Source organism: Podarcis cretensis (assembly GCF_951804945.1).
Source record: "Podarcis cretensis genome assembly, chromosome: 4".
Lineage (NCBI taxonomy): Eukaryota > Metazoa > Chordata > Lepidosauria > Squamata > Lacertidae > Podarcis > Podarcis cretensis.
Window position 1 is genome coordinate 102041853 of NC_137173.1, and position 13192 is coordinate 102055044.

The following is a 13192-nucleotide window of genomic DNA, read 5'->3' on the forward strand; positions in this document are numbered from 1 at the left end:
TATTACAAGCTGTTGTGCTTACGTATAGTGTCCAAAAGTCAAACAAAAACTGTATGCTAAGTAATAAGATATCTGGTCAACAGACTGTCAACATGAAAAGCTTTCCCTATAAATGTATTTCCATACTTGAAAAGGCTTTTGGTGTTTAATTTTACATCATTTTCAGTGCCTTTTTATCCACCAGAGAACTTTCCCCCCTCCAATATACTTGCAGCGGAAGAAGTCTTTCTTTCTTTTATTAATTGAAGGTTAGTGGTAGAAATACCCATGTACTGCAACTGCTTTTCCTATACTGTCGTCATATACAATCCCATGGTTGCTGGACCAAGAGCTAACCTGGGACCAAGACTGACAGTTCCCATTCTGGTCTTAAAAGTTGCACAATTATTTCAGTGCTGTTTCTAGGTTAGGTAATTAGCCTTCCCTCCAAACTATCCAATTAATTAATAGCCTGTCCCTGCCAAGAAGTTTTAAAAGGACTCCATTCTTTTTGTAGTTCAAGCCCTGTTTGTTACACCGAAGACCTTGCAGCGAGAAAGCTGCTTTTACAGAGCAATCTTAATAGGAAACAGAAGAACTGATTATTGATCTTCGTCCATAGTGTGGGCAGTTAATTTGGTTAACAAGGCAGTTGCTGCTCTAACAAACACACTGAGGATCATGTCCTTGACTACTTAGTTGGAACTTCTCCTAAACTTTTTAAGAGTTTTGCTAAGAAGATGTTGAACAAACTAAGAAGTCTGATGCATGCAAGTCAAGTCAAGTCCATCTAGTCCACATCTCTGCAACAATAGCAATCCAGCTGCCATTCTCATTCCCATTGGAAGCTCACAAGCAGGGCAGAAGTGTCTTCCCCTGTTGTGTTTTTCTCAGCCTACAGTCCCAAAATCACGGGCAGTTTTATAAAACTAACATGAGAGAGGCTTCTCTTCCGTAAATTCATCTAATCCTTTATAAAAGCCACCCAGGTTAGTGGCCATCACCTCTTGTACCTGTGAGTTCCAAAGCTAAATTATAAGTTTTGTAAAGTATCACTTCCTTTTGTCTCTCCTGAAGCTATTGCCAACTTCACTGAGCAGGAAAATTATATGAGAGGGAGAAAATGTTCTTTTGGCTCTTTTCACACTGTTCATAATTTTATAAACTGCTATCATGTCCCGCTACTTTTCTTGTTTCTAAACAAAAAATTCCCAAATGCTTTATTTTTTCCTCATTAGGAAGGTGCTTCATTTCCCTTGATCATTCAACAATGCAGAATTAGGCTCATCCAACTCCACATGGGACTAGGCTATTAGTTTCCCCTTTCCAGCTCTTTCAGATTCTTTTTTTGAAAATAGCTGTGAATAGCATCCCATCTGTGGCCACACAATGCCTTTATATAATGGCTTTATGATGCTTGCAGTTTTATTTGCTACCTCTTTCCAAACATTTCCTAACATCTAATTTTGCCTTTTCTCTGCTACAGCACAGTTAGCTGATGCTTTTGATAAGCTTTTCTCCAAATCCAAGAAACTCTTTCCTAGGAAGTCACAGCAAACCTAGCAAATGGCACTCAAATCACTTGAAAAATCTACATTTAATATGTTTTCTGCAAATATGCTCAACAGTAACATTCTTTAATAAGATCCGCATGGGTTTGCAGACTCAGTCAGAAACACAGGCATCTAGGATGAGAGTGCTGAAAGTACACACTGTCTACATAAAATTTTGAATACTCCCTGAGATTTTTCACACTGTCACTTCTAACATTAATCTGAGAAGCTTTTGCTTTTACTAATAATGCTGCTGCATTTCAAGGCTGAGGTGAGCATTATGGCTCCAGCAGCTCTTTTTGTGCTTGGTTTAAAATCTGGTCTGAAAAAAAATAAAAGTCTTGTATCCCAGGTGTCAATAGGAACGGGGGACACTACATTTCCTGTGACTTGTGCTGCAAGGTGTTAGACTTCCTTCTTTGCCTCTGTTCCACTGCTGCCATTGAAGGAGGAAGTCTGGCAGAACCTTCTAAACATGTCCCTCCTTTCCAGCGAGGGTAGAGGAAGGAATTCTATCCCATCGCACTCCCAAGAACGCCAGTGGGGCAAAAGTTTAACTCAGAAGAAACTGAGCTTTCTCCCAAGTTAGAGATAAAGCCATTCACAATATGGGTGAAGCGTCTGTGAAAAGGAGGGCCATTTTTCAATCGACCTGATCAGTAAGTGTTTGGAATTTCAGCAGTAATATCCATAAAGTTCCCCAACCATTCATATCTCACCTTAGTTTTCACCAATTATTCACCACGGTGGTTAGTATATTTATTTATTTTATTAAATTTATGCGTTACACTCTCTCTCTCTTTTACAAACACCTCCCAGAGTGGTTTAGAAAAAGATAAAACAAGAAAATCAAGAAATTGACCTTCCTACTTTAAAACATACGTAAGGTAAATACTATAAATAAAAATACCTCACTTTCTAAGCATTTGGGGTGGAATCTACACACATATAAAAACCGTTCTGAAAATGCTTTTTTTAAAAGCCTTTTAAAAAAATGCATTGAATTTTCCATAAGGCTCACCATCACCATCTAGTATATTGTATATTCCATAAGGCTCACCATCACCATCTAGTACATTGTATATTGCACTTAAAACAGACTGAAAATGTTTTATTTGCAGCTGTATAGCTGAGTCCTGGGTAGGCTTGTCTAAAGAAGAATTTTCCTAGCAGGCAATGAAAGGAGTATGGTGGAGATGCCTTCTTGATCTCAAGACTCAGGGAGTTCCAAAGTGCAGATGCTACCCCACAAATAATTGAGTTCTTACAACTGCAGAATGGATATTATGTGGTACCTGTATTTAAATTCTTTAGCTAAACATCTGTTTTAATCTATTTGTTTTGACCAAGAAGAGTGTAACTCCTTGACCACACTACCTTCTTGTCGGAATGAGAACTGTGCCCATTTTAAATCCCAGCAGCTGTTGCAGAAGTCAGCCTTGCCTATTACTTTAATTCATCTCTGCTAATTATAATCTCCAGCTATTCCTGTGAATGACGAAGTCAAAGGAGAAGAGTAATAATTAGCCAAGGGTTTTTCAGATTAATTTGTAGGAAAGTGAGAAATTAAATATTTTCTCTTCCCAGCAAAGTTCTTTGATCTGTAACAATGCTGACGTCTATGAATCAGCGCTTGGAACAAACATTGCAAGCCATGCAAGTGTAGAATGAATGACACCATTGTGCAAGCCAGCTGCTCCTTCATTCCTCAAAAGAAAAGGGGAAAAAACAGTATTACCTTGTGAATATCGCTGTACTACCCCACATATATTCTTCAAGGAGAATCTAAATGCTCAGTCTGAGAATTGCTGGCATGTGGAGAGGGGGTGGGAGGAGGGATGGTCTCAATGGCAAAGCCCATGCCGGTCCCAGCTTCATTCTCTGGCAGCTCCAGTGATCTTCTTCTGAGATTTTCCTCCAGATCTTCCTCTGAGGCACAGAAGGATCACTACTAGTCAGAAAAGACAGTATTGGTGGGGGGGGGGTAGGGAGAGAGGTCTAAATTGCTATAAGGCAGTTTCATCTGTTCCTATGTGTGGCTTTTGCTCACATGGTCTGGAGGGTGGTCTCTAATATAACAGCTGCAGTAAATCAGGGGTCAGCAACCTTTTTCAGCCGTGGGCTGGTCCACCGTCCCTCAGACCATGTGGTGGGCTGGACTATATTTTGAAAAAATAAATAAATGAATGAATTCCTATGCCCCACAAATAACCCAGAAGTGCATTTTAAATAAAAGGACACATTCTACTCCTGTAAAAACACGCTGACTGTCCGCGGGCCAGATTGAGAAGGTGATTGGGCCCACAGGCCTTAGTTTGCCTACCCCTGCAGTAAATGAACATGTGAAGCAGCTTTAAAACTAGTTGTCTTCAACAGTACCTGCCTGAGGTATAGTGAGGGATGGCAGGTGTTTGAGCAGGGTACCCTCAGGGTCCCACACCAGTCACTCTCAACTTGCCTCTGAACTCTCTCCCTACTGCTGCCGAGAGGAAAATGTCAGGTGAGTGGACAGGTGGCTGCATCACTTGCTCCTTCTCCATACCACTTGTTTCTGTTCTGCTTCCGATCCCTTGGGTGGCAATGGCAAAAGGAGTGGTAAAAGAACTGAGGGCTGTAGTAGGGGAAGAGTAGACCCCTGCTGGTGTGTGGACCTTGGCAGGTGCCCCCAGTAATGCTTACACCTGACTCTTCACACATTCATTGGAATTTGTGGACACTAGACTGGGTGAGTGGGAGTGGGATCATGTTTGCTCCATGTGTTGAGCAAATGGCATGAAGAAAACCTGATATACATCATAGCTCAGTTGGAAGAGCATGAAACTCTTAATCTCAAGGTTGTGAGTTTGAGCCCCATGTTGGGCAAAACATTCCTGCATTGAAAGGGCTTGAACTAAATGACCCTCATGTTGCCTTCCAACTTTACAATTAAATTATTCTATGATTCTACATCCAATTTAATAGTCCTATGGCTTTATCCTGCTTGTCCGGGGTACCAAATTTGTGAAGGGAGACCCTTGTTCACACTGAACAAGCTTAGTTCACATTTCAAGCTATTTCCTGAATGCATGCAGTTTCAGAGCCAAGGCCCATAGGTGAAGCATGATTTTCATGTGAACAGGGTCATTATGGCATTGGTTCGTTTAGCCCATTATTGTCTCCTCTGAGTGGTTGTACATATCCAAAACCTCACAAGCCTTGTCACCTAAAATCTCGAGCTGGATATGCTACAGCCTGAATATCTAGGATCTTAATGGTGGGAAGCATGTCTTCTATTGATAACCTAAAGGTTCCCAATCATCCCATGGTTCTTATTCTAAACTCATGAGCTGAAACCACTGAAGCACATGTTCCAGGTCAACTTTTTTTTAAAAAAAGAGACATAATTTCTATGTCTCTCTCAATATGGAAGGTATTGCATCATGCATCTCAAGGGTTTTATGTCAAGCACAACAACCAACTGCATGCTTAATCCACTGTTTTTGGGCCTTTGACTAATCAAGCCTGATAGAGCAGCAGGTCTCACACCATGGACATCATTTTTGTTGGCAGTTGTAGCAACCAGAGTTACAGCCAGGTCAGCCTCTAGTTATATTAACTCAGAAGCCACCCACTTAATCAATATAGCCATTCAACTATACTTTTTAAAAGGTCATAATTAGATGGTTTGTTGCCAAGACCATTCCCAGGAATTAGAAGTAACAATTAAAAACGTGTGGATGTTTATGCCACTGGTAATAAGAACTACTGATGATATAAAGCAATTTTAATGCGACCTCTGTATACTATGAAACTATGCTGGAAGATTATTGTAATGCTCTTCAGGTGTCATGTCTTGATTGTTTTGGATGTGCATTTATGTTCTTTGCACAAGTGTTTCTTACCAGTGAGCATGTCAAGAATGAATCCTGAAAGGTATTGTACCATTGAAAATCAGCCACTGTGACTTTGAAAAGCTTTGGCATGGCAAAACCACACCTGATATAAGAAAAGAATTGTAAGGAAGTGGCCTATCTATGCAAGTACCAGAATCACCGGCTGAATTTTGGTTATCTGGGTCCACGTGTGGCTGTGAGGGGCAAAAGGAGGTGCAGGCTGACCACTGGGGCTTCCTGATGGTAAAGTAGCAGCATAAAGTAGCAGCTATTTTGATGAGCTGTGGTCTCTTCTAGGTGTTCTGCCCCTCTGCATCTAATAAAACACTACTTCGAGTTTCTGTATCATCTCAGAAAGGGCACATTTCGAATAGGCTGGCCCACATATTCTGCTGGGAGCCATCCCATGTTGACAAAACTAGTCATCATAAAACCAAGCATTGTGCATCCATGTGTTTGTTGTTGGCAACCGCCTTAAGCAATTATAAAATAAAGTGATGCACTTATGTGAGCAAGCCCATTAGACCAGTATTGAAACAACAGCCCTATACTGTCTCAAACAACATTTAAGTGTGATTCCTCTGTTCTTGCTCAACTTCACTGTCTGTCACTTGAAGGATAGAGAAATTGGGGGCTCAGTGATGTCATGCAGAGGGAAAAGGGCCTTAGTAAGGCTGCTGTTGCAGCTGGCTGCTGTGTATTTACCACTAGGCCCACTTTGGGGCTTGATAAATTGTGCAGGAAAGGAAAGTTCACAGCAATGAATGGATTCCAGGGCTAGCACTCCAGTGTGTGTTCAAGTACAATACCTTGTCCCTTGCAAAGAAGAAGAAATAGTGAGGAGAGAGATCAGAGGGGTGATCTGAGGAAGGTAAAATGCATTAATTAGAGAGGTAGGAAGATGTGACATGGTCAGAAAGAAAAGAAAATCCTATCAAATATTGAACTGGTATCTTTCTTTAGGGATTACTGAACCAGCCATTTCCCTATTATCTTCAGCAGTTGTGAGACAACATGTTTGATGTTTTGTGTTTCTCAGTAGGAAGAATACTACCATACAGACTTTTTTCTGATAGAACCCAAGAAAAGGATGCCAACCCTCTAGCAGTTCATAGGTTTCCTCCTAGTTTAAGATATGACAAAAGGCTGCCAGCCCTCAAGAAGTTAACAGAAATCAAGTTAGAAGCATTAGCCTGCAATGCACTGTGTGAATCATTAAGAGAGCCAACAGGAGCATCTGGGTAGCTGCTGATACTCTTTTTAAAGTCAAGGAGATAGTTATTAATCACTAAATGAGATTATGGGTCTTTTAAAAAGAAAAGCTCTCAAAACAATGAGTGAGATTATTCAAATGAGAAAAGAAAATAGAAGTATTGTGAAAGCCTCTTACCCCTGCAACATCAGCTTCACAAACTTGTGGTGTGCCCATAAAGCCTGAATCTATATTCACCTGATGCAGCTGCAAAGTACTTGGGTTCAGGGGCAACAACTGATGAAAAACAGTATGGAACCTTGATTGCTTCAAAACTGGGAAAAGAGTCCTCCTCTTCTTTTCTGGGAGAGCGTTTGAAAGAGCTAAGTCAATAGCAGCAAAATTAGGAACTTTTAGGACAGGCAAATGAAAGAGAACCTTGTCTTTTAAAAAAAATAAAATAAATTATTAACTGACCAATCAAATCAAATCAATTCACATCACATAAATTCCGAATTACAAAGCCAAATTTTAAATTTTTGTTGGGGGTACCCATATTTCAAGTTCCGAAGGGGATTCCAATCATCTTCTTGCTGTTGCATTAATGTCCACAAATCTGTCCAAATAATGTTCACATTTCTATTCAGTCCTAACTTGCTGTTTCCACATCTCCTCATGTTATTTTCATATATTTTTTCTTTTTTCTTTGTGATCTCTTCTGATAATCTCCTTAAGCAGGTAAACACAAATTGTAATCCTGTGTGAATTTTTCCGTTCGTCCAAGAACCTTATCGAGATGGTTTCCATGTATCATCACTTCCATAAATAAAAGCACTCTTTCCATCATTATTCTACGCAAATCTGTTGCCTTCTTTTGTCCTCTGAAGAGGTACGCCCGCTGTATGAAAACAAATGCATTCCTCCTCCCAGACATAAGTCTTTCGACAGAACTTGCCAAAATGGTGACGCTGTTTTTTACTGCGTCATCCCAAAGCTCTTGTACTTTCCACAATCTCCTTGAAACATGCTTTTGGTTAAAAATTATCTCCACACAGTCTTAAATCATCCAGTTTAGGTCATTTAAGTGGCATTTCTGACTTGTGGGGGGGGGGATTATTGGTTAATCACATAAGAGAAAGAAAGGAAAGTTTTCCCCTCCCATCCAGTCCTGTTGCCGACATACCGAGCCTTGGTGTGTCTTCTCATGATTTATTCCTGTTTATCCGACCCGTCTTCTTTATCAGAGATCTCTTCAATTAGCAGTCTTTACTCCCCATTATTCCTTGAAATATGTGCATTTGCTTCTTTCTAATTGTTTCTTTTGAAGTTGCTGCAGCTAGTGGCGCGAATTAGAGACAGCGTCCAGGAGAACCAAAGTCCACACAAGGGCTTTCTGCCTAGTGCCCCCACCCCCTCGAATTCGGGGGTGATATATGTCTCTCTCTCTCTCCCTCTCTCCCTCTCTCCCTCTCCCTCCCCCCCCCCAGCACCTTTATTATGCTGATCCTTCCCAATGCCATTTCCACTAGAATATGTAGGCCTTAAGTCCCCAAGGGAAAGATGAAAAAACCCTAGCCAAGTGGCCAGATAAGCTTGGGAGAACAAAATCCTTTTTGGCCCTGTCAACCAGCAACTCAAATAGCCCAGTGAGGCTGTAACGTAACACCAAGGGTGGGCAAAATGGCCCTTTAAGATCTCACCCTTCATTCCCCTTGTGAGATCCTGTGAGACCTTGAGAGAGGTCATGGGCCTTCCTGACTGCTCTTTCGGGCCCTTGCCACCGGCCAAAATCACCCTGCACACACAGGTGCCCAGAGCATGGCTTATACTGCTTAGATTTGATCCTCTTGCTAGACCTAAGGACAGACTGCAGATAGAGCATTCCAGCATGGTTCAGCTACCGTATGAGGCCTGACAGCTATTTGTTTTGTATTTAATTTATTAAAGTATTTATATCCCACTTTTCAGGACAAGAGTCCTCACAAGGTGACATACAAAGCCAGTCTCAAAACATACACAGAGAAACAATAATTTGCTATGGCACATCAGAGAATGTAATGGCTCACCAGTGAAGGGGTAAGACTGTTGTTGTGCAGCTGTTGTGATGCATCTCTCAAGACACAGCAATGGTAGGGCAGTGGGACCTCCCAAACGCAGAGGTCCAGTAAGGCTGAGTGGACCAGGAGCATCAGAAGAGGGCCAAGAATCTTTACTGTTCTTCCCTTGTCCTTCAACCCTGCAGAATACAAATGATATTTAAACTATGGAACACAGTCACTTTTGCACGGTGGCTGAATAAACAGATTATACTGCATTCCATAAAAGCAAAATAATATTTTCTTGGATTCAGAACAGAAGGAAGGTTTAAACTTTGATGCAAAGGGTTGCATAATGATGACCTGTGTGCATGTGTGCTGCATAAATAATATATTAATAAGGTAGCATGTCCTGAAGTTTGTAAAACACACCCACAAAAAACACAGGACATTTTTAGTAATTTAAAGACATGCATAAGCTGTTTGACTAATTTCATTCAAACATATTTTGAGATGTGTTAAGAGCACTCTCATTTCCACTTTGTATTTTCTGAAAAATGTTAACAATCTCCCAAGGAACATATAAACCACAGAATTGAATTCTAATGTCCCTGAGCCATGCTCCCCACTGCCCCAAGACAAGGCAAAACCCTATTTTAGGTCTGGCAGCATATCTGCCACTATCATTATTCCTAATTATTCTTGACATTTTGTCCATTATACCGTCAAGTTCCTCGGAGGATAGAAATAATCATCCAAAAGTGGAGCCTGGTTAATTATCTACATTGTCTGTGAAAGCCGGTGGTGTAATGGCTGAAACATCAATTACTGCAATTGGTGGTGTGTACTGACAGAAGAAATAGATCTTTGAAATCACCCCTACCACCGAATCATGGACATTTCTATCCTCACTCCTTCCTTGCCAACTTTGTGTCAGTGAACCTCATATGTTAGCAGTAGAAAATGATAAGGGATGTTTAAAAAGGCAGTACTTGTGTGAAATACAAGATGAATGCCTCTAGGGCAATACATATAAGCGTGCCCTTTGCAGGTCATCCAAATATTTATATATTGCAACAAGCTAGCAGCTATTTTTATGGTAGCAAGAAGCAGTAAAGGAAAATATATTTGTGGGATATGATTTGGGACAGAGGTTCACTGTGATTGTTAGCATAATTATATTTTATGTCTCTAGTAGCTATTGTAATACAGTATGCATATGCAAAAGGGTGGTGTCTATTAGTATACATTTTTTCGCTCTATAAGATGCACCCGGCCATAAGCCGCACCTAGTTTTTAGAGAAGGAAACAAGAAAAAAAAATATATTCTGAATCAAATGCTGTTGAAGAGGCCAAAGCAACGCAAAGCCTCTTCAGCGCAGGGCTCTTCTCTGCACTCGCTTTAAAGAGCCGAGCCGAGCCTGTGGAGGGAGCTGAGGAGGGAGAAGGGCAGCCGGTCAGTCTCTTCTCCCTCCTTGGGGAAAAGCCCCCAAGAGCCGCACACACGTTCTGTGCGCCTCTATAAAGGGAGCGCTGAGCAGAGCCTCCCGCCTGCATTCGCTCCATAAGACGCACACACATTTCCCCTTCCTTTTTAGGAGGGGAAAAGTGCGTCTTATAGAGCGAAAAATACAATATGTGTGTGGGCATGGTGCCATCATTGTGATGAGGCCCATGATATAACATGCAGAAAGCCCTTGGAAAAGGTAGCGTTTATTTGCCTTACTGGGGGCGTGGTAGGCCACCTTCACTTTCAGGTGGTCAGAGAAGACCCATCCTGTAAAAACCACAAATTCCAACTATATTACCACCACTTTCAGGAAGTTCTGATCAACAAGTGTTTTTTTCTTAGAGGGGCAACACGGCCTCTTTTTCAACAGTGAGTAGTCAATTTCCATCCCAGGTGGTCATTATAAGAGCCTTGTAACATTTAGAATTGAGTTGCTTGTTTTCCTCTCCCTTCTGAATCCCCTTCTCCTTGTGTCCTTTCAATTTATGAGCCTGTGGGCAGGGACTCTGCTACTTTCAGGTGCAGCACAATGCTGTCCTATCACCGGCAATGAGGTATGATTCAAATTCCATCCTTCCCCTGACTTCAGGCCCCAAAATGTCTTGAGGCAGTGTACCCATTCAGCTGCAAGCCATCAAATGTTGCATAGGTCCAGTCGTGGCCGACTCTGGGGTTGCAGCGCTCATCTGGCTTTACTGGCCGAGGGAGCCGGCATACAGCTTCCGGGTCATGTGGCCAGCATGACTAAGCCACTTCTGGCGAACCAGAGCAGCGCAGGGAAATGCCCTTTACCTTCCCGCCGAAGCGGTACCTATTTATCTACTTGTACTTGTGGTTTAAACAATGATGAATTATGCGATGGACATGCATATGAGAATCAGAGTGCAACCTAGCAAACACATATCTTCCTTTGCATTGTTTCCCGCATAGATTGTAGATTGTTCTAAAAAGCCTTAGGACATTTCAGAAGACAAACACCTTGAATAGTTCCAGTTACAGATAGGTAGCCGTGTTGGTCTGCCATAGTCAAAACAAAAAACAAAAAAAAATTCCTTCCAGTAGCACCTTAAAGACCAACTAAGTTAGTTCTTGGTATGAGCTTTCGTGTGCATGCACACTTCTTCAGATACACTGAAACAGAAGTTTCCAGACCCTTCTATATAGTGAGAAGGTGGGGGGGGGTATTACTCAGAAGGGTGGTGGGAATGGGTGATTGGCAGATAGCTGTGATGAGCCTGTTGACGACTCTTAACGACTGCAATAGGTCTTACAGGAAAAAGCAAGGGGTGAGAAGGTGAAAAATGGCTTTGTCATGTATAATGAGATAAGAATCCAAGGTCTTTGTTCAGACCAGGACTCTCCATGGTTTTAAGTTTGGTGATAAGTTGCAATTCAGCAGCTTCTCTTTCCAGTCTATTTCTGAAATTCCTTTGTAGTAAAACAGCTACTTTGAGATCTTGTATAGAATGTCCTGGGAGATTGAAGTGTTCTCCTACTGGTTTCTCTGTCTTGTGATTCCTGATGTCTGATTTATGTCCGTTTATTCTTTGGCGTAAGGTCTGGCCTGTTTGTCCAATATAGAGAGCTGAAGGACAGTGTTGGCATTTGATTGCATACACAATGTTAGACGATGAGCAATTAAATAGTCCCGAGATGGTATGTGTGATGTTGTTGGGGCCAGTAATGGTGTTGTCCGGGTGTATGTGGCAGCAAAGTTGGCATCTGGGTTTATTGCAGGCTCTGGTGCCAGTGTCCGTGTTAGGTCTGGTTGTAGTATTATTGTGGGTTAGGAGTTGTTTAAGATTGGGTGGCTGTCTGTAGGCAATGAAAGGTCTTCCTCCCAGAGCTTGAGAAAGAGAACTGTCATTGTCCAGGAGAGGTTGTAGATCTCTGATGATGCGTTGTACTGTTTTAACTTGGGAGCTGTATGTGATGACTAGAGGTGTTCTGTTATTTTCTTTTTTGGGTCTGTCTTGCAGCAAGTTCTCTCTGGGTATCAGTCTGGCTCTGTTGATCTGTTGTCTAACTTCATCTGCTGGGTATTTTAGTTCTAAAAAGGTTTGCTGTAGATCTCTTAGGTGAGAGTCTCTGTCTGTAGAATTGGAACAGATGCGGCTGTAACGTAGTGCCTGGCTATATACAATGGACTGTTTGGTATGTTTGGGATGGTAGCTAGAGGCATGTAGATATGTTTGTCGGTCAGTTGGTTTACGGTATAAGGTGGTGTCTATGCGCCCATCCTGTATTTTTATAGTAGTGTCCAAAAAATGTATTTCTTGCATAGATTGATTCATTGTTAGGTTGATTGTGGGGTGAAAATCATTGAATTTCTGGTGGAAGGTGTCCAGGGTCTGTTGACCATGTGTCCAGATGATAAAAATATCGTCAATGTATCGCAGGTACAAGAGAGGTACAAGAGGTATATCACCGAATTTGAAGTTGTTGTGGGTTCTATAAAGAACACCATTTCAGATAAAACCACAGCGGACTTTGCCACCAAACTCTGCCAATTTGTTCTTACCCACAACAACTTCAAATTCGGTGATGACCTGTTCCTTCAGATCAGCGGCACAGCTATGGGCACCCGCATGGCCCCACAGTATGCCAACATCTTCATGGCAGATTTAGAACAACGTTTCCTAAACTCCTACCCACTCAAACCTCTCTTGTACCTGCGATACATTGACGATATTTTTATCATCTGGACACATGGTCAACAGACCCTGGACACCTTCCACCAGAAATTCAATGATTTTCACCCCACAATCAACCTAACAATGAATCAATCTATGCAAGAAATACATTTTTTGGACACTACTATAAAAATACAGGATGGGCGCATAGACACCACCTTATACCGTAAACCAACTGACCGACAAACATATCTACATGCCTCTAGCTACCATCCCAAACATACCAAACAGTCCATTGTATATAGCCAGGCACTACGTTACAGCCACATCTGTTCCAATTCTACAGACAGAGACTGCATGCACACGAAAGCTCATACCAAGAACTAACTTAGTTGGTCTTTAAGGTGCTACTGGAAG

At 41.7% G+C, this 13192-nt stretch overlaps 1 long non-coding RNA gene across 3 annotated transcripts; it reads right to left on the reverse strand.

The window, feature by feature from the left end:
- Nucleotides 1-2327: 2327 nt before the first annotated feature.
- LOC307214370 lies at nt 2328-9781 on the reverse strand. 3 transcript variants are annotated; one of them, XR_013837994.1, is made up of 6 exons: nt 8663-9781; nt 6795-6958; nt 6214-6266; nt 3271-3480; nt 2599-3020; nt 2328-2562 (listed from the first exon to the last, which is right to left on the reverse strand). It is a non-coding gene; the product is annotated as an uncharacterized lncRNA (long non-coding RNA). The 3 variants fall into 3 exon arrangements; XR_013837995.1 differs by having other exon boundaries at nt 2599-3480; XR_013837996.1 differs by having other exon boundaries at nt 2599-3483.
- Between the last annotated feature and the right edge of the window lie 3411 nt (nt 9782-13192).